This window comes from Rhinolophus ferrumequinum, chromosome 14, assembly GCF_004115265.2.
Source record: "Rhinolophus ferrumequinum isolate MPI-CBG mRhiFer1 chromosome 14, mRhiFer1_v1.p, whole genome shotgun sequence".
NCBI classification, from domain to species: domain Eukaryota; kingdom Metazoa; phylum Chordata; class Mammalia; order Chiroptera; family Rhinolophidae; genus Rhinolophus; species Rhinolophus ferrumequinum.
The window spans coordinates 67,754,392-67,773,247 of record NC_046297.1 but is presented as its reverse complement, the minus strand read 5'-3'; the positions used below and the strand labels follow the sequence as shown (position 1 = coordinate 67,773,247).

Here is an 18,856-nt window from a genome sequence, read left to right as displayed (position 1 = left end):
TGCAAAACCGCAGTTCCTTTTGTACCAACCTAATAGATAAACACAGGCACGTGTGTGCCGGTCTAGAGGGGTGCTGAATATTACAGCAGTGGTAGACCATTACAGGGATACTGAAGCTTTGATAAAGTAGTGTGCCCGAAGCAAAAACAAACACAAGAACTTGTCAGTGAGAATACTTTGCATGTGGAAAACATTTTGGAAAGCCACCTTAGAATTCATAGGCATTTTGGAAGGACAATGGATGGCCAGTAAGCTGTCTACAAAGGAGGCTGAGTGTGTTTCTTCGCTGAGGATCTTTGTCTGGCTGGACAGAGGTTGCAGGTTTGGGGTGAGAGCTGAGTTGCTGAAGGCAGGAGGAGCTAGGCGCTGCCTCCAGACGCCACCAGATCTACCCTCCTCCAAATGAAAGTTAAACATTGCCAATGTGTATCAGTGTCCAATTATTGCCTATCAGGTGCTCCATTAAGCAGGATGTGAGCTACTCTGACCTTTCCTTTGCTGAATCCAACCAGCAGCCAACTGACAAAGACGTCCAGGCGATGCAGTCGCAGACGTGCTCTTAGGACACAGAGGAGCTCACACAAGAAGGGCAGAGAAAGCGTCAGGGTGGGGGTGTGGGTAGATAAGTGGAAAAGGACCTGCCTGCCTTTCTTAGAGTTTGCATCAATGTCCGTTCCTACACCATGTATAAATATGTTTCCTCTCCAATACAGTATGTTACCAAAGTATTGAATCTCCCTATCCATAGCTGGCAAGTGTTGTCACTGTACTTTTAATTAATTTTCTCCTTTTATATGTGAGTTAATATGTTTTAAATGTTTTAAGAGCTGTTTATATTTTGATTCTTTGAACATCAGTAATTTCACATCTTTTGCTCACATGTTCCATTGAACGTCCTTTTTATTGGTTTATAGTGGTCTTTATATATTAAGAAAACAAACCTTTAATTTCTTAATTTTAAAAATCTTTTTTTTCTGTATTGTTTATGTTTCTTCTCTGTGCAGACTTGTTTTTGAGTTGTCAAACTTATCAAATGTTCAGGAAGTCTGGATTTTCTGCCATATGCTTTCTGTATGTTAAGATTTTATGTGTGTGTGTGTGTGTGTGTGTATAATATGTATACATATATATTTAAGTAATTGTATGATTAAAAATATAAGTCTTTGAACTATCTGAAATGTATTTATGTATAAGGTTTGAGATATTCTACTTGAAATCATTACCATTTTTCCTAACACAATTTTTTCGATAATCACTTTTTTATTATTTCCTGATTTGTACTCTTATTTTCATCAAATGCCAAATTCTGACATATATTTTAGTTAAATTCTGAACTTGGTACTCCACCCGTGTCCTGCCTGCCCTCCAGTACCACTCTGCTTTAAGATGCCCTATGTTGTGATCAGGGCACAGCTGGTCTCACCTGACCCATAATTTACATTTATTTATGTATTTTTATGCCATCATTGCATGAATTTGTATGCTCTGCTTCAAATTAATTGTGAAATTTGGTAGGGTATTGTTCAGTTCTTTAAAAGAAAAAATCACAAAGAAGAGGAGGTAAGGAAAATATTCAGACTTTTCCATTCACTCACAAGATTTTTAGCATTTTAGAGGAATCCTTTAATTTTTTTATGTCTTTTTCATATTCTTGGTTTTATTATTTACCACCTCATATAGTTAAGAAAATAAATGACATTTTGGGCAGCAGTCAATACTTCTGTAACAATTGTCGATATACGTGTTCACTTAAGGATCAGAGAATGATCTGTGTTTATCAAAATCCAGCATTTCAGATCCCTAATCCTAGAATAGAATCTAATTCTCATCTTGACAGATTTGGAATCCAGCTACTGGTTTTGTGCTTAATAGCTGAGTGATCTTTGGCAACATTTTTTACTTCCTCTGTGTCCCTCTTTAATAAAATGGAGATGATAATATTTAATTAAGAGAATTGTTATGCTTTATAAAATTAGGTTCAAGTCTCCGACTCAGCCTTTAGTTGTTTGTGACCTTGGGCAAATCTTTTAAACGCTTTTCATCTGTTTCCTCATCAATAAAATTGGAGATAGCAATTTGGAATGATAAATTCTCTCTTGTAAATTGGCTATAAAGCAGTAATATGTGTAGCTGCTCTTTCTAATATACCATACAAAATATAATTTATGACAGTGTTAATAGACCTGGCTACGGAGGAAGGAGAGAAGAAGGGAGGGGAAGGGGGAAGAGAAAAGAGGGGGGGGGTACTTGGTTTTACATCCATTAAGGAAAGCAATGTTTTGGGGCATCACATCGAACACGCACTGTCTTACCTTCAGCCACTTAACATCGCAGACCAATTTTGCTCTTATGCACAAGTAATAATAATACCTTGCTTGATTTGACTAGTCACATCTTCAGTCTTGTTAAACTACATGGCACAACAAAACCAGAAGAAGATTCCCTGAGGTCTTTGGATTGATTGAAAGCACTTGTCAATGGTGGTGTTGTCCCTTCCATGTGCAATGGGTGTCGTTAGAGTTTTGTTGTCTGCTTGGAGTGGTTGCAAACACCCACATGATAGATTAATCAGTTTCCAAGTTGATGCTTTCATGTGTGGTAATGACTTGCTCAAACACCTCTCTGGCTGTCGGAATGGGCTTTAAGGAACTAAGTAGGATGGTGGAGGAGCCTAGCTTTCAATTAAGAAAGAGTGTTGTAAACTGTTCTTTTCTAACCTAGAAAATGAAGCATGGCTGATCATTTCCTCCTTTTTCCCCATGATACATAAAAGGTTAAAAAAAATACTAAACCTATAAAAAACCATCATTTACATCTTTCAAATTGTGCTACTGGCTGCATCGTTGAGTATAAATGGGTTGCAATAAAAACACATTAATCAGTATAAAAACAGCAAAAAAAAGGGCAAGATTTCAAATTCATGTTGGCTGTCTTCCAAAGGACAGAAACAGCATATTTATATATTTACATATAACTAGAAACAGCTAAATCATTTATCTGTAAAAAATGCAAAAGGAGGATAGAGAGAATCAACCAAAGCAGTCGTTTCCGTCATGGGCAATCCTTCTACTGGTTATTACACCTATAAAACGCCTATAAAAGTGACATCATGCAGTTCCATATTTATAGTCTGTCAGTATCCCATGGATCAAATTGGTTGAGTTTACACCACAAGAAATGATTCTACCCCCACCCCCACCATTTTAACCACTATCCTTTTCTATGTCCTCTGGACTCTGAATGCCAATCTGCTCCTCTGACAATTTTACAGCCTGGGGTACAATGACAAATCTGTAGTTAAAGCTTGGATAGTGGTGGAGGGCTCACTAAAGCCCACACCTCAGTCTGTCCTGCTGTCACATCCAGTTTATAGTTCTGAGTCCAGTGACCAGCTGGGGTTGAGCTGGGCGGAGAGCAGTTTGCAGTGGAAAATGATGTTTGCGGATGTTCCCATTTGCAATGATCATTGGCCACCAGAGGATCAGTAGACCAGGGTCTGTCACTGATGGGCATGGAAACGCTTTGGCTCAGCACACTATGTCTCCAGGATGCTGTAGAGATTGAAAATAGAAACTGCTAAATTAACATTTTCCATTTCTGGGCTTCGTCCCCTTTGAAGAATGAGAAGGGACTCCCTTTTTTCTCTTTATGGCAGGAAAAGTAAATTTGATTAAACAACAATGAGGTTCTGGAGGAAGGTTCTTGGGGGTAACGTGGTCTTACAAAGAGAGCCCCCTCCCTCGCCAAGGAGAAACTTCAACGATATCACTCTGCCAGTTCTTACCGGTAGAAGGGTAGGTAACCAGCTACCATTTCCCTGCTATTGAACTGTTCACCTCCTTCGCTTCACCCAAGGTTGAGACCGAGGCAGGAGGCCCTGCTGCAGCAAGCCACAGGGGCTCAGGTGGCAGTCACCAACGTTTGTGCCCAAACCTGTCATCACAGCCCCAGAAGTGCCACCTTTCAGAAGCCATAGTCCCCCATGCAGCGTGCTGGTTTCTGAATAATGGGAGTGAGCACTTCAGTCTGTGAGTGGTCACAGTGTAGGAGAGCATATCAGGGATTAGAAAGTTTGGTGTGGTCGGAGGAAAACAATGAGGAGGTGGGTTAGAAGGCTTAGGGTGGAAGAGATGAGGTTCCGAAGGGCCTGGGTCAGCAAAGGCTACAGGCAGAACTAAGGCAAAGCAGCTGACTGCTCGCTTTCTTCTTTGTGCCCTCACTCCACGCTGTGTGGATTTCCATCCTGGCGCTTTGCAGAATTGGTTACACTTAATAAAATACAAGTTGCCTTTATTTACTTCACTATAAGAGCGTGAGGCAGGAGAATGCTTATTTCCCTTTCTGTCCCAAATGTCCAGTACAGTGTTTCGGTCAATAGTACACAATACAGTTGCAACCACTTCATTATTAAGAGCAGGGAAAGTGGAATGAAATAGACGTGGGTTCGAGTCCTGATCTGCTCCGTACCTTCCAGGACCTTGCTCAACTTAATGGCCTGAGCACAAGAATTAATAATAACAACAATAATAATTAATAACAACAACAAAATAATAATCATTGTTGTTATTACTAATTCTTATTCTCATTACTAACATTTATTCAGTGTCAACTATGTGTCAGGCATTGAAAAACGTTTTACGTGCATTCTCTCATTTAATTCTCATAAAAACTTTGTATCATAGGTACAATTTTATTCCCATAATTCAGTTGATAAGTAATAATGCATACCTAATGTAACTTATTGAAATTATAATACCTGACCCATACTAGTTATTTGATATTTATTGACAAATAAACAAAATGCCTAAGTTGTTGTTTACTTGTTTGTTTTTCATCTTCGTTTGAGTAAGAAAGCTAATGTTGAAGCCAGATAAGCAGAACCTAAAGTGTCCCCCTGCATTGGGTATCTGTTACTATGTAATTGCTCCCAAATTTAGTGGCTTAAAACATCATTAAACATGTATTATCTCACATTGTGTTTGTGGGTCAGAAATCCAGAAGCATCTTAGCTGGGTGCTGATGGGTGAGGGTCTCTTGAGAGATTGTTGTCAAAATTTCGGCTGGGACTGCGGTCATTTGAAGGCTTGCCTGGGACTAGAGGATCGCCTTCCACGATGAATTGTCACGTGCTTGACAGGGTATGGCTGGTTGTTGGCAGAAGCTCCAGTTCCTTGGCATATGGATGTCTCCATAGAGCTGCTCGAGCATCCCCACACAGCAGCTGGCATCTCCCGGGTTGAGTGACCCTAGAGAACGCAAGGCCAAAGCCACTTTGATTTTTATGATCAACCCTTGAAAGTCACACTCTGTCACTTTTGCAGTATTGGTTTAAATATACCCTATTCAAAGACATGGAAATCAGGAGGCAAGAAATATTGAAAGCCATCTTGGAGATTGGCTACTGCAAGCTGGGTTAAGAAGATGATGAAAATAGAAAGATCACAAGGTCAAATCTATACAGAAGCTAGTCAGTATGGCTCAGGAAGGGTTGGGGTGAGTAGTTCAAGACCAAGGATATGAACGATACAAAAGGGACAGAGACCAGCTTTTATGTGGCTGTGGGTGTGTGGTTCAGGATGGGGAACAAGACTTCAGTAACCTATCTATGCAGACACAGACTTTCTTTGAAAATTTGACGATCCTTTTGGAAGATTGGGCGGGTGGAATGCATGGATAGCACTCATCTCAGATGTACAAACAGGGGAACATGTAGAATCAAGGCAAATCCTTCAGAATAAAGTTCAAATGTTAATGATCCATTCAGTAAAGATTCAAAAGACAGTGTGTTTCAGATAATGCCAATAACTGGCCCACAAGATGGTGTCACTGAATTAAAACTGCAATTTAAGTAGAAATAGAAGAAGAAACAAAAAGACATTGTGATAATGAGGAAGTAATAAAGACCTGGTTCCAAAAAACAAAATTGTTATTTGGCAATATTTTTGGGGGTGGGGGACATGGCATGCTGGTATTTAGGTCAGCAAATTTGGGTCACATGTATCCCAAGGACTTAACAAGCCTTTATTGTTTTTGAGCAGAAAAGAATAGAGGAGGAAGAAAAAGTGAGAAAGATTTTGATCAAGAAATGGTTAGTTCCTGCCAAGAAGTACTAATATTTTTATTATTTTCCAAATCAACTGGTTGCCCTGTACTCAGGGCCAAGTTCAGGGGTCAATTTTGCAGTGGCTCATCAAATATATTTTTAAATTCAGAGTCGAGTCACGTGGGCCCTTCCTTTTTTTTTGTAGTCATGCTGAGGAACAAAGCCGGATCTGCATTCCAGCGTAATTTATTCTTCATTAGTCTAAGCTATGACTTGTTCATGATTACTTTCAATTTCAATGTTTACAGATTCATTTTCATAATATTTCCTCTGGGTTTATTATTTCCATTTGTAAAATTCACTAAGTCCTCTAAGTCGGAGTAAGCCGATGTAATTTGCCAGGGGCTGTTGCTGTGACTCACACTGGGCCTGCAGCTTTGCAACAGCAGATAGATGATGCTCTACTTGAGAGGAAATGAGTTTCAGGCGCCTTTGCTTTCTCAGGCATCTGTGGTGTTGGATGTGTGACAGTGCTAGGAGGTGAGTGTGAGCTTTGAGCACACAGGTGCGTTGCGGGTATGGCGTTGGTGTATCGTGCAAAACTGTGTTTGGATCTTCTCAACAACCTCTTTGCTGGGGCACTGCTCGCTCCCACCCCCACGAGACCATCCACGTGGTTCCCATGGGGAATCACCATCTCAATACATTATAAAACTCCGGGTCATGGTGGTGGTGGGCGGGGCAAGATCTTACTCACTTTTTTGTCTTTGAATATGTATTGGTTCCCAAACTCTAGGTTTGGAAAAATGAGGAGTTGTAGGGTAATATATTCAGTCATTCATTGTTCATTCAATCCTCCTTTTCTAAGAGCATATGAAGTGTTAGGTACCAGGTTAGGTTCCAAGGGAACAACAGTTTTATCCTCCAGTTCTTCAGCATCAGTCCGCTGTGGCCTCCATGTAACATTTTCCAATCTTATATATTTGATTCATCAACAAAGGAATGACAGGATTAACTTCCGTTATTAATATGTCTGTACTAATTAATGTCTTTTTTCCTGAAGGCCTCTTTGGACAAGTCATGTAGATTTCCTCTGATAATGGACATGGAAGTACCTATTTTTATCAATGTCTAACTCGGCCCAGAAAATCACCTGTAAACCTGCATCAGAACCAAGACAAACAGTCTTTATAGTAGGCTTTCCCAAGATCTTGACTGTACTGCAGTCTTTTATTAATTGGGGTTATTTCAGTCTAAAGTAACAAAACACCTGACTGAAACTGACCTGACCACAGAAGGGAATGTATTGCCTTATGTGACTCATCCACCCAGATGAGTGGCCCTGCTTTCTCTGTGCTGATTCCATTTGCTAGGAGGATCTCAGTCACCAGGTGGCTCTTCACAACTCTTAGGCTGTATCCTACTAGGTCCAAATCCAGCGCAAAAATGACCACGTGGAGTATGGCCAGTGAAGTCACCAAGTTCACTCTGATTGGACTGGTTTACGTCATGAGCCACATCTGGGCCAGGTATTATGGCGTAGGTATGCTTCATGGCCCCCTTCTCTAAGACTGGGGGGGTGAGCTGAACTCAAACCACATGGAATCCCCTAGTAACAACTGGGCCCATTACCTCACAAAGTGGGTAAGGATGCTGGGGAGGCAAACAATGCATGTTCATTACACATACATCGGTTTATTTTTACGCAGATTAAACATTGAACGTGTTTCCTTAGATATGCAAAATGATGAAGGAACTAACAGCTAGATCCTGTTACGTGCTGACAGAACACATCTGTCTTATTGTATTTGATACAACAGTTTGGCCCATTTTGGATAGGGCGACCATATGAGAAGGGGTGGGGAACAGACTAAAACCTGTCAGATAAAAAATTAGAAGAAGTGGGAAGTGGGGATGTTCAACGAGAGGGAGCTTTCAGTACTTTACAGCAGAGTTGGCAGAAGATAGCATTACATCACTTATCTGAAGGACTGCAGTACAGAAGTTTGTTCTCTGAGACTGGAAAGGCAGAGATTTCTAGTGATAATTAGAAACAAGATGCCACGGTTAGTAGTTTCCTATTACTGTGGCTGTTCAAGCATAGTTTTTTCAGACTACCTGTCGAGGATGGTGCAGACAACCATCGCTGAGTGAGTGATTGTTCTAGGTAACCTTTTAACATCCCTTAGAGGCCTGAGATCCAATAACTTTCTAAGAATCGTGAGTTAAACATGAGAACACCAGGACAGTGGGTAAGGAAGAAGCAAATCTCTAGATTATAGATTACCTGGAAAAAAAAAATAGGCAGGTTGTCTTAAGAGGGGATGTGTTTGTTCCCGTTTCTGTTGTATGTGTAGAATACTTCTCAGGTGTCAGAGAATCCTGCGTGTTGGTCACATTTAGAAATCAGCACGTGGGTGAATCCTGTTGCCTGGTTCACATTATACCCGCGTGTGATAAGAGCAATTGAGTGACATGTAACCCTGGCTGATACATATAATTAATACTCCCCTAACACTCATTACTTAAAAGGTGTGGGACACAGCATAATAGCTATTTTGTCACTTACTGGAATCCTTTATATTTTAGCCTTTCAATCAAATGGAGCCAGTATATGAGGGTGCTTTACGAGTTTGGGGGATTAGGATTAGACTGGACTGGATTAGACACCCAACCCTTGAATTGATTATCTGAATTATCTTGGGCAAACGAATGAACTTCTTGGCAACTCAATGTTGGCATCTATAGAATGTCATCTATTACGTAAAGTTGAGATGATATAAGTAAAATGCCTCACATGTGGAAGTGATTGAATGAGCAAAAGCCATTATTATAGTGGAATGCGTTATCTCATATTCTTACGACTCCTTATTTACGGATATATTAAGATACCTAATACAGCATCTGACATGTCACTAAAGTTCAGTATGAGTTTGTTCCTTATCCTCTCCACTTACTGGACTTTCCATCACTTGAGGATTAGACAGAGCTGGAATGAGGCATGGCTATATGGACCTCTTGTCAGCTTTCACTTCATTTCATTTCACTTCATTTCATTTCACATCATTTCATTTCACTTAACTTGATAAATTTTCTATACTATTAAAAATAAAATAGTTCATGAACATACAGAAACTAGCTAATATGTACATATACATTCATGTTTATATTAGTTATAAGTGCACATTTCATAATTGCCTATATTTGCAGAAGAGTGATAAGCATTTCCTTGAAGCTTAGGGAAAGATAAAAAGCTTCTTGAAGTTAATGTGTCAGTGGCAAATTAAATAGTCTTAAATAATGAATAAAATTTGGACATGAACATAAAGGACAGTGGCTTCTCAAAGAGAATTTTCGGCTACAGTACAGGACTGACGAAGTTAGAGTAATGGGTGAGCATGAAAACGTCATTGCTTAGAACAGCCACTTTGTCACAGCACCTAAGAAGGCTCAGAATTGTTTTTGGCACTTAGAACAATAATTGCCTTATGGAGCATATGGTTTGGACTTCACTCAGCTAGTATTCAGTTTTCCCTGTAGCAAAAGGATTAGTTCCAAAGGCTGGGAAAACATCTGGTGAAAATACGGGCACTACATTTTCCTTTTAATGGTGGAACAATAGTTTTTGGTAGCACACACTTCACCTATTATTTTATTGAATAATTAATCAAGCAGAAGCTTATTGAACTCCAATTATTTGACAAGCTGTGTACTCAGCATTTGTGATACCTTGTGAATAGCACAGACCCAGTTTCTGCCCTCAAGAAATTCAATTGGATGAAGACAGGTAAACAGACTATCACGATGCAATGTAATAAATTACTGATTACTTATCAGGAAAAAGAGTTCCTCTGACAATAATAACAAAACTAGCAAAAGCTTGAGAATGAACCTAGGAAGAAATGTGAAAGTCCTACATAAAAAAATGACAAAACTTTGTTAATGAACATAAAAGAAGACCTTAGGTCAATGGAGAGACAACATTTTCCTGGACAGAAAGAGTTAATATAGTAAATATAGTAGTTCTCCCAAAACCAGTTTATAAACTCAGTAAAAATCAAAATAAAATTTCCTCAGGATTTCTAATGGAACATGGCAAGCTGATTGTTCCAGTTCTGGTTATCCAAGAAACAGATGCAAGATGGAATTGGACTTGTTAAAGATTTGTGGTTATGGGGAGAATGCTAGTGAGAGCTCAAGTAAGGGAGCTGGTGTCGGTGGGGTGAACCTCGTGGCCAGGGTTCATGTGTGATGCCTGTGAAAGGGACGTGGGAAGGAAGGAAGGGAGGAAGGGTCTCAGTGCACGCTACTGCTCTGAGAAAGTCTCCAGCAGGGTCACGGGGAGTACCTGAGCCAAGATTGTCCAGTGGGAAAGGGAGAAAGAGATTGGCACTGGTGCCATGCTCACTCATTCTTCCAAAGAGTTGGTGGTTGGGGCTGTCCGTGAACTGCGCTTCCTGCGGCAATTATACTCGAAGGAGACCCGAGTGGAGACTTTCTGGGCTGCCGCAGCCCATGTCTTGTGCCTCACAGGTTAATTCTCCAGACGTCTCTTTTCCTGAAAGGAAAGTTGGAAGAAGGAGCTAACGGCAGCCTCAGTTGCTGCAGTTGATGTTACGCTGAGTGTGCTCACGCTTGCCACCTTCACCACCAAGTCTAAATTCCCCTCATCCTCTGATACCATCTCTATGAGTCTGGTGACTACTTGGTGGAGTGAGCCAAACCTTCCTTTGGAAGGGTAATCAGTTTTTTTCCAGAGTTTTGTCCATGGCTGCTGCACAGGTCCCCTCACAGTTACAGGGGGCAAGGGAATACAAGAGGCACCCGCGTGGCTCGCATGTTCCACACACCTCTTCCCGCTCCCAGTGTGTAAAAGCAGGTGTATATTTTTCTGCTGACCAGTAGCCCTTCTAAGACGGTGACTCCCCTTCTTATTTGTTGGTCTCTGGGCACAAGAAATCCAAAAACACCTAGAAGTATCAGTAGCTTTCTGTTTAAAAGGACTCCTGCTACTTCCTGGTTAGAGACTATGTATGACCTTTGCTGACCACGAATTGAAACTCTGTACACCCCAGAGTTTCAGTGACAAAAAGCACAGTGCTCCCTATGGGTCACTGGGAGAAATGGAAATTGGGGCTACTCTTACTTTCATCCCTTGGTTCCTGAACCTATATATTCTTCCCACTGGGACACAGTGCCATGAAAAGGTCTCTGATTTAATGCATATACAGCATCTTGAAGGATGGAAACCCACCCCTGCAGCGTATTGTTCCCAAGTTGGCCTCTGCTTTCAGTGGGCCAGCCCAGCAATCTATAGTTGGCTACTGTTGGATAAGAAAGTACTGTGTTTCCCCAAAAATAAGACCTACCCCGAAAATAAGCCCCAGTGAAGATCGTCAGCCAGATGGACACATTTAGTACGTTATGACGATGTTCCAGAAGATGACATGACTGTATTTAAATAAAGGTACGTTGTTGTACATGAAAAAATAAGACATCCCCTGAAAAGAAGCCCTAATGTATCTTCTGGAGCAAAAATTAATGTAAGACCTGGTCTTATTTTCGGGGAAATACGGTATGTGATGTGATCAGTGGACTCCATGGTTACGGGCTTGTTCCTGTACCTCTTATGCAGACAAGAAGGTCCTCTGATCAAATGCGTTATTGCATGCATTCTACAGCTGTGAGTCAAGCCTTTCGTAAGGCCCAGGAGATTATGGGGCCGAGGCTCTTGGGTTAGGAAAGGCAAACTCATAGCCAGCATCGGTGTGTCTCCTTAGGACAAAACTCCGGTCTTTCCAGAAGGGAAGGGGACTGATGTAGTCAACTTTCCACCAACTGGTGGTTGGTCTCTGTATTACCGTGTTTCCCCGAAAATAAGACCTAGCCGGACAATCAGCTCAAATGTGTCTTTTGCAGCAAAAATTAATGTAAGACCCGGTCTTATTTTACTATAATATAAGACTGAGACTTTATAATATAATATAATATAATATAACATAATATAATATAATATAATACAATATAATATAATACAATATAATATAATATACTACAATATAATATAATGTAATACCCAGTCTTATATTAAATTTTGCTCCAAAAGACACATTAGAGCTGATTGTCCTGCTAGATCTTATTTTTGGGGAAACACGATACTTGTGTGCTTCTATGTAACAGATGAATCCCAAATTTAGCAGCTTAAAGCAATAAACATTTATGATTTCATAAATTTATGAAAGTAAGAATTCTGGGATCAGCTTAGGTGCGTCATTCTGGCCCAGGGTCTCTCAGGTTGTCATCTGGGACTTGACCAGGCTGGAGGGTCCATTTCCCTAAGTATGACTGCAAACCTTTTGCGGGCCAGGGCTCTCTTTTATTCCTTTTTTTGTATCCTTGCACAGAGCCTAGCTCCATGTGGGGGAGGTGCCACTATGTATGGAGCAAATACTACACATTAGGCATCGTACTAGGTTTTTGGTTTTGTTTTGTGTTTTTGCATACGTTACTAGTTGTGTCTTCATCATAGCTGCTCTGTAAACTAGGGGTGGTTATTTCAAATTTACACCCAAGGAAACTGATGCTTAGAAAGTTGAAATAAGTTGCCCAGGATATACAGTTATTAAGTGGTGAAATAGGGTACAGACCCTGATATTTCAGACTTCAAAACCTGCCTTCCATGAGGAACTAAATTAAGTTGTATGTAATTCCTGAGCTGCGGTCACCTCATCAATGAACTTAGGTTTATAACCTGAATTTGTTCCCATATGTGTGCAGTCCCCCGGGTCTACATGCTTCCTCTGACCCTGTGAAAGTGGGAGAGGTTTTCCAGGGTGACCTACCCAATTAGAAGAAGATCCCACGTGCTATATATTAAGTGCTGAGGAGGAAAAAACCTCTTCTTAGTGTCTGCACAGTATGATGTTGAGTTTAATAATGCTGAACGTGAAAAATCAAGAACATAAAAAAATTCTAATTACAACTCTCCAGGCATCTGGGGTCCAAGAACTGGCTACTTTGCTTTATTAAAATGAGAGAACATTAGACCTAACAGGAAATCAGAGATTCCCTAGTACAACAGCTGTAATTTCAGACGAGAAAACTGAGCCCTAGAGAGGTAAGATAATGCACTCAAGGCAACGTGGTTAACGGTAGAGCTGGGGATAGAGTCCCAGTTACCTGTCTCCCAGGAAAGGAGTCTTGCCACCTAGGATCTCAGTAGTCCAAGATGAAATATTAAGCCAATACAACTCTTGGAAGAGTGAAACACTAACGGTCCCATCATATTTTGACTTCTTCTGTCCTCTCCCCACCTGCTCACCCTGTAGCATGGTACTGCATACAAAATGGTGGTTCAATAAACTCTTGAGTAATTATTTGACTAAATTAAAAGATTAGATTTTACTTCAGGCATTTATAGAGGGGAAAGAAAAGGAGAAGGAGGTTCTTTTTGCAGTAAAGTTAAGTAGCTTCTACCAGACATGATGCTCTCACAGAAACTACGATCTACAAACTACAGCTGTGGGGGCGGGAGGAATCAAATATGACCTAGAGTTACTGGACAGGGAACAAAAGCGGGCTGACTCTAGAGGGAAAAAAAGATGGAGTGGAGGAAGGGACCTGTTTTTCTGCTTTTGCCTGAGGGCAGACCAAAGCCAGTGCCAAGTTGGAAGGCTACAAAAACAAAACAAAACATTCACTTAAACATTAAAAAAGAAAAACCTGAAAACAAAAGCAAATGACATTTTTCTGGCCCGTAGACCCAGAGGTCAGAGATTGGGGTGACCACATTGACTGGAAAGTGAGGGAGAATAATTGAAAGGAGGGAGACAAAGAGGGGAGCCTGAAATTTCAAGTATAAACTCTGCCAATCTTTCGGGTGACTATTGAACTACACAAGTGTGGGACAAATTCTAGCTAAGAAGAAAAAAAATGAACTGAAATTTGAGCTACCACTCCAAAGCTAGCGTTTGCAGTTTGAGTCTAATCAAATTAAGTGCCTGATTGAACAAAGCAAACCAATGAATAATCCAATAAGACCACATTCCGATGAATACAAAGGAATGGTAGAGTCTCCAAATATAACATTAACATGTCCAGGACAGATTAAAGGGTTATTCAGCAGATGGAGAACCAGGAATGTCAGGAGAGAAGGAGCCACTCCTGGATTCAACTGAAAAGATCTGCTTATTTTCTCCTTCTTATATTGGGCTTCCATGTAACTTTCCATTAATACTGCTACTAAGAGATAATCTCCAAGGGAGTTTCTATCTCTAGCATTTAACAAGCTTATTATTCAATCTACATACCGTGTTTCCCCGACAATAAGACCTAACCAGAAAAAAAGCCCTCGCATGATTTTTCAGGATGACATCCCCTGAACATAAGCCCTAATGCGTCTTTTGGAGCAAACCTTAGTATAAGACATGGTCTTATTTTCAGGGAAACACGGTATTTGCAAGAAATCCCCAGAAAGCCCTGTGGTCATCACTACTCTGTAATTTATAACTGGTGTTTGCAATAGTGTGAGACAGTGCTTCTAAGAATTAGTATGTACTCAGATCACCCCGGTTTCTTGTTAAAATCTGTTTCAGGAAGACTGGAATAGGGCTTGGGGGTCTGTATTTCTATGAAGGTCCAGGTTAATCTGATGCTGTTGGTTCAGAAATCACACTCTGAGCAGCACTTTCTTAGAGTGCTTAGGGACACAGTGTCCTAGTGAAATCCTGGGGGTGGGGGAAGGTTCACTAGCCAAATAAATGTGGGGACTGCTGAATACTCTAACTGCTCATAGACTTACAAAGCCCATTAGCCTATCAAAGTCTCTTGGAAACACTGCAGAAATTTGACCATTTTAACTCAGTGTTTCCCCAATTAATTTAAGCACAGAATATATATTTTTTCAATGTTATACTACATAACACAGAACAGGTATTGTATACAACATAGTTTGGGGAAACTTTTATGATAAGGGGATCTTAAAAGAAATGCATAAACCTGTTTTTTATGTGTTTATTTAGTCTCCGTTTCTTTGTTATCAAAAAAACCACCTTCTCAGAGTTTTACCTGAGAATAATCAAATATACGGCTTCCTTGAACTTTGCTTGAAATTTCGAACGCTCAATCTTTGGAAACCAGTTAAAGAAAACTACGTGTGCCAGGAGTTGCCCTAACTAGATACGTATGGTTGACGGCATCAACGACCCTGGGCTAATTTGAAGACCTTGGGAAATTCTTCCTCTGATTGAGTCCTCTGCTGCTGAGGGATCATTCCTCCAGGCTAACCTTTCCTTTATCTGCTGTTCTTCAGTGAGGAGGCTCTCCGCCAGCAGGGCTCTGGGTCACTAGTACACACTGTTGAAGAAGAGTGACTATGAGCCCTTGTTTTTCCCACAAGGGGGCAGATAACAGTGAATGAAACAGACGGTGCCATTGCCTTCCTCCATGGCTGGGGCCAGCGATGCTCCAAGTTCCCACATACCCTTGACTTTCCCCACGACTGGTGATACAACGAGGGCACGGTGGTCCCTCCTGTTGAACAGATGAGGGATTGGCAACGGAGAGGGTTACTTCCTTGTTTGAAGTCCTCTGTCTACTGGAAGAGTCAAGATGAAGGGTAAATAAAGAGGCCTGAGAGTTAGCAAACTTCTCAGGCATTTCATTTATTGGCTCATTAAAGCCCATGTTATAGTTTGGAAAACAGATGCGAGGAAACTAGTCTCTTGGGAGAACTGGGATTCAAGCCTGTGTGTTTGGCTCCAAAGCGTGCAGTGTGGACACCTTCATTATTTCTTTATCTGTTTGAGATGTTAGTAGCTCCCGGGCCTTGGAAATGCGGGAGAAAGTCTCCATGAGGATGAAGAGGTACAAGGTCAGACGCCTGCCACAGAAGAACGTGCTCTGTTTCAGCAGTTTGCCCAAGGCCAGCCCTGCGTTTCCTTACAGGATTTCCTTTTCTCCCCCTTTTAAGTATATTGTACAATATCTTGTACACGATGGTGTTATTGCCATCTCATTATTTCTTAATGCCTTTTAATAAAGCACTTTTCCTCACAGGGTACATTTTTATATCTGTCATCTCAGAGAAACTCGAGAGATTTTTTTTAAAGCACATACCATGAAACCTCTTTCTTGAGAGTGATCTAGCCCACAGCCCCTAAGCCACCCACCGACTTTGACGATCTGGAGCCTTCAAAACATTCCTCCTAAGAAAAAGCACTAGTCAGCAGAGAAAGAAAAAAAGAAACTACACCTTGTAGTGTTTTGTAAAGACACCCAGCCCGACAGGCAGGCCTCTTGTTCAGATCAGGCCTGTGAAATGGGAAGAACATACACCCATCAGACCGAAAGCACGCACACACCGAATTGTCCAGAGTCCCTTTCGTTGCCAAAAAGATCCCGCAAGGCTCAGAGCAGATATCTTCTTTCTCAGCCGCCTGGGAAGAAGGCCTCCCACTAACTGCCTCAGAGGCCACGTGCACCATCTTCAGTGTGATTTGACATTGTTCCTAGACTTCCACACTCGATGTGTTGAATGTGTCGTATGGATCATTTAAAATGCTATTTTATTGTTTGCAATCAGCCCCAGTGAAAATACATGTGCTGCCAACCAATCAATCACAGTCATTTTGACGTTCCACTGAGAGCCAACCTGTCGCTGGGGGACCGTGGGCCGGGCACTGGGCTAGCATTTCCACTCGCATCATCTCAAAGTTAGTAATTACCGCACTAACAATAGCAGTCAGTTACTTACCTTATTCTGCAGCAGGCACCGTGACAGATGTTTATGCCACCTTCATAGTCGGAGGCTGACAAGACTTCCTTCCTTCCCCAACCTCGTTGCCCAAGAGAATCGACTGAGGGGCTTCATGAAAATGAGTCTTGATCAACACCAGTGAGTCCGAATCTCTGGGGTAGAAACATGAAGTCTGTATTTTTCAGTAGCACTCTGGGCAATCGTGAGGCAGCCTGAAGTTGATGGTAGAAGCTTCCTTACCATCTAGGGAATATCAACTGGCTTTCGTTCATTAGGAAACCAAGGCTCAGAGAGAAAATGCGTGTCCGAGATGTGCCGGGTTGTCACTCTTCAGAGTGACAGGCACCCTTCAGGGTATCCTGGAAAGGCGCCTCACAACTCCCAGTGTGGTCTGAAGACCAGCAGCGTTAGTGTCCCCTGGGATGCCCCACGCCAGATCCCCCAGGGGACAGCCTGTACCACTGGGCTGGAAACAGAAATCCCATTTTCTGTCTCTCAGGCTCCAGGGCCAGAGGGCTTACAACAGTTTCACCAGTGGGAGGCACTGAAGGAGATCAAAGGCAGAAGGAAAGAGGGGCCGTTTTTGTCCACTTCTGCTTCTGCTTCCCTCCAGGAGCGGGGGGTTGAGGCGGGCTGCTGTGGGCCCCAGTTGCATGAGTGAGGCTTGTGAGCTCAGGGTAAGTGAAGGCTCTGGGTTCTGCTTGTGGTGGCAGCACCATTCAGCAACGATAGTGGCAGTGGCAGTGGCCCAGGCCCAGGCCGCAGGTTTGGCCTGGGATGGTAGAAGCTTCTAATGTGGGCAACCACCCTCTCTTCCTTTGGCTGCTTCAGCCCTGCCAACACCTTCCCGCTTCATTGCCCTGCATTAAGTCCCTCGTTGCTTAAAAGAGCAAGAGTGGTTCTCTTTCTCTGGTTGGACGTTAACTGATACCATAACTTAGTTATCATACAATAACCGTGCTCCTTGTCAAAGGAACAGGGCGGAGATACAGCCCCAGCGTCTGTGACTTTATAAGGCCACGTTCCTCACCTGTATCACATATTTCACAAGCACAACACCAGAAAGTGTTCAGGAAGGTAGAGCGAGGGAGCTGTCTTTTTGCTGTGCATTCTTTTATCTACTCAAAAAATACGTGATGAGTACTTATTCTGTGCCAGCCGCTGTGGTAAGTTCTGGGGATACAAAGTTAAATAAAACATAGCTCCAGCTACCACGGAAGGAAGATTCGTAGGCAATTAATTATAAGATAGTGTGGTGAGGTCAAGGTTGGACCAACTTCTAAGGATGGGCCAATTTTAACCTGACTATTGGTCTAACAGTTATGAAAAACCCAAATAGGGTGGCATTTAGGGCTGGTACACCTGGGACAGGAAGTCCTTTGTGAGAAAGCAGTGCCTCCTCTGGGTGGGGCAGCCCTACTTCCCTGAGCCCCTCCTATTCACACATTGTTTTCTGAGTTCTGGTAATAGCATCCAGGGCTTCATGATAGGCCCTCTCTACACTTGGGAATAAAGCAAGCAAATAAGAGGACATTTGATCTCATTGGTAAGTGCACAAATACGGTCATTTCATCTTATAAAAAATACGCTAAAGGAAATAAGCAGGCACATGAGAGAGAGCGGCTAGAGGGACTATTTGGGGTATATTTTTATTAGAGGGGCGATTCATGTAGAGGTCACACTGTCTTTGTCCTCATGGGGACAGTGGAAGAGGGCAGAATGAGTCTGCAAGGCAGTGTGAAACGTGGGTCTCAGGTTATAGGTGCTTCCCTGGAGAAGACAGCCCTGCAGAGCCCCTCGAAGCTGGCAGCACCCCTCCAGGAAGCACTCTTACAGCACCGCATGGATCAAACCCTTTCGGAGTCTGGCTATCACTTATCTTTCCAACCTCAGTCTCTCCCCTTTGTCAAAGAGAGCGAGAACCAGAGAACCAGAGACTACTTAAAAAGGTAAATAAAGATAGATGTTATTCAAAGCTATTGCAGTGGGGGGAAAGAGACTTCAGCCTATATCTGAGATCAGTTTTAAATACAACAAGGAAAAGTGATTTATAGCCC

At 41.9% G+C, this 18,856-nt stretch overlaps 1 long non-coding RNA gene across 1 annotated transcript; it reads right to left on the bottom strand.

Annotated features, from left to right (window-relative positions):
- Positions 1-3,824: 3,824 nt before the first annotated feature.
- On the bottom strand, positions 3,825-17,315 carry LOC117033937 (uncharacterized). The gene is made up of 3 exons (XR_004424981.1): positions 16,797-17,315; positions 10,392-10,601; positions 3,825-5,246 (listed from the first exon to the last, which is right to left on the bottom strand). It is a non-coding gene; the product is annotated as an uncharacterized LOC117033937 (long non-coding RNA).
- Between the last annotated feature and the right edge of the window lie 1,541 nt (positions 17,316-18,856).